The 3,057-nt window shown below is 43.5% G+C and overlaps 1 long non-coding RNA gene across 1 annotated transcript; it reads left to right on the top strand.

Annotated features, from left to right (window-relative positions):
* Positions 1–311: 311 nt before the first annotated feature.
* Positions 312–1,406, top strand: LOC122374532. The gene is made up of 2 exons (XR_006255242.1): positions 312–400; positions 723–1,406. It is a non-coding gene; the product is annotated as an uncharacterized LOC122374532 (long non-coding RNA).
* The last annotated feature ends 1,651 nt before the right edge of the window (positions 1,407–3,057 follow it).

The raw sequence follows: 3,057 nt of genomic DNA, 5'->3' as shown, positions 1-3,057 counted from the left end.
TGTCACCTCCCCGCCAACATCCACTTATTGTTTTGTGACGGCCATTTTTGACGTGCTTCAGTTTTCCGCAATGTAGTGCCGACCGAGCGAAGCGTCTATTCAATTATATTACCTTTATAATCGGCTATCTATGCTGGGCATCCAATATTCCAGAAAAAACGTCATATGCTCCATTGCACGCTACGTCGGATTTTACACGTGTCTTTCGTTGAACAATAAGCGCTTATTTGGTCTGTGTGCTGCGCAGTTGTTTGAGCTGCGGTTTGCGATTGGGGAGGCTCACCTCTATAAAAGACTCCTTTGCCCCTCAGTGGGCTAGTACAGTGCTGGAGCTCAGCAACGATGCGTCGTGTCTTGCTTTCCGTCGCGTTCTTAGCAGCAGTTGCGTGGCTTCAGCCAGGTAAGTTATTTTTTATGAAACAAATAGGACATTTTTTGGCCATATTGATTGGAGTTTGTTGCATCTATATGCTTATGGATACATCTACTTTTGGAAAAAAACATAAACAATGTTTTATTTTTCTTCGTTGCATCTTTTACGCAACGATCTTCAAACTACTCTTACGTGTACTCAAAAGATAACTGGTTTAAAAATGTCCATCTTTACTCATAATTTGTTAATATTACCACGTAAAAAAAGCAAGTAGAGTGTAGACGTATAACCAAACTAAAGGCACAAACAATAAAATGCCTGACTAATCATACGTAATTTCCCATTTCAGCTGAGGCCTCGCCGCCAGTGCAATGTCTGGCCATCGGCTGTATCTGCGAGGGCTGTCCTTATGGTCGCAAGTGCACCTTCTGTCCGAACCTGGGCCAGTCTTGCTGCGTGCCTATAGGCACCTCTCAGTACCAGCTAAACTATGCCTGTCTACAGGCACCTGACTGCCAGAGACAGTACCCTGGACGCTGAGCTGAGAACCGAGGGTCACCGAGTGGCGGAGATCAGAGTGAAGACGGGTGTGGAGATGGGGGAAAGGTGTTGGGGTTTGTTGACCGCCTGTCTCTAAAAAAGGGGAAGTGTGGAAATGTGGTGACCAAAGGTGATCAAGTATTTAAAGTGGCATTTGCAGCACACTCATGTCTATTAATGTCAAGCATCGTTTTTACGTGAATGTATTGATAACTGAAAAGTCGAGTATTTTTATTCATATTTTTGATGATCATTGCATGTATGTTTATGCAGCTGTGTATGGACGACTGCATGGATGTGAACACTCTTTCACTATCCTATGCTGGTTTTTCACGAGGTATCAGATCAAGGCAGTCATTTGTGAGATAAATCTGAGAAAGAAGCAAATTTCAAATGATACCGACTTACGTTTCCTCTCCTAGAAACGGCTGATTCGCGTCGCTGCCTTATGTCTTATGTCACAGTATCAAATAAAACTTAAGTATGCAGAAAATTTTCGATTATCAGATGACGGCAGCCGTTGTTTGTGAGAGATATGTGCGATTAGATACCGTCTCTAATCACAGCCTTGGTGATGACCTAGACACACCCAGCCCACGCTGGCCCTTCCCTTTCCAGCGGCACGGAGCGGCATTCGACCGGTGACCGTGTCCCTCTCTCTCTCTCTCTCTCTCTCTCTCTCTCTCTCTCTCTCTCTCTCTCTCTCTCTCTGTCTCTCTCCCTCCCTCTCTCTCTCTCTCTCTCTCTCTCTCTCTCTCTCTCTCTCTCTCTCTCTCTCACATCCCTTCTTCCCCTGTCTCTATCTGTCTTCCTCTCTCACTCTCTCCACACGTAATGCGAGTGAAGTAATTAGCTCCTCAGGTTTGAGCTTTACCAGATGTAAAATAGGATCCCTTGTGACGTAGCTACGATATGTTAGGATAAATGATAACAATAACACGTCAAATGTATATTGAAACACACAAAGCTTTCGGTATGAAAATACCTTGATCACTGTGTAAACAGAAATGAGGACAGAAATAGTCACCGGCAGCTTGTACAAAAATATAAAATAGCACTCGAAAAATAGATCACAATCACGAGATTATCTATCGGGGTCCTGCCACTAAGCTTACAGCGCATGTTGCTAAAGTTATAAATCCAGTCCTAGTATTGATGGTATCGCGTGCTGATATGTGAGCCGCTTCTAAGATTTTTCGTGTCGTTTTTCGTGCGCCCTTCTCTAATAATCGAGTTGCTCCCCAGTTCGGTAAATGATGAGATTGTTCGGCATGTACGACGATTGCGTTCGATGTTCGATGAAACTTAAGGTCACTTTTATGTTCTTTAAGTCTCGTTTCGACCCCCCTCCCCGTTTCTCCCACGTAGCTTTTGTTACACCCACCACAAGGAATTTCGTATACTACACTTTTCGGAGAATCGGATGTGTCGGACGTCTCTTTCGGTCTTCGTTTAATCATCTCGTGTATCTTCGTTCCCGTGTTCGTTGCTACTCGTATGCCTGTCTTCTCCAGTGATTTAGAAATAACCTCCGCGCTCTTGAAGTTTGGAATCGATATCCATTTTCGCTTTTTCCTTCCTTGTTCTTTTTCCTTTTGTTTTGGGTTCTTCTTTATTCGTTCGGCCTTTTGCTTTTGCCGAATGAGATACCCCTTCGGGTATTTCAGTTTCGTGAAAGCGTTGTAAATATGTTTAATCTCTTCGTCCAGGAACTCCTCATCACAAATTCTCATTGCTCGTAAAAAGAAACCTATAACTATACCACTTTTCACACGTTCACTGTGGCCAGAGTAAAAATGAACATAATCTTCTTTGTTGGTTGGCTTGTTGGTTGTTGGTGAATAAAGAAGAACCCAAAACAAAAGGAAAAAGAACAAGGAAGGAAAAAGCGAAAATGGATATCGATTCCAAACTTCAAGAGCGCGGAGGTTATTTCTAAATCACTGGAGAAGACAGGCATACGAGTAGCAACGAACACGGGAACGAAGATACACGAGATGATTAAACGAAGACCGAAAGAGACGTCCGACACATCCGATTCTCCGAAAAGTGTAGTATACGAAATTCCTTGTGGTGGGTGTAACAAAAGCTACGGGGAGAGAAACGGGGAGGGGGTCGAAACGAGACTTAAAGAACATAAAAGT

The sequence above is a fragment of the Amphibalanus amphitrite genome, unplaced genomic scaffold (assembly GCF_019059575.1).
Source record: "Amphibalanus amphitrite isolate SeventyFive unplaced genomic scaffold, NRLGWU_Aamphi_draft 001668F_arrow, whole genome shotgun sequence".
In the NCBI taxonomy this organism is placed as follows: Eukaryota; Metazoa; Arthropoda; class Thecostraca; order Balanomorpha; family Balanidae; genus Amphibalanus; species Amphibalanus amphitrite.
This window is presented reverse-complemented; position numbering and strand designations above follow the sequence as displayed.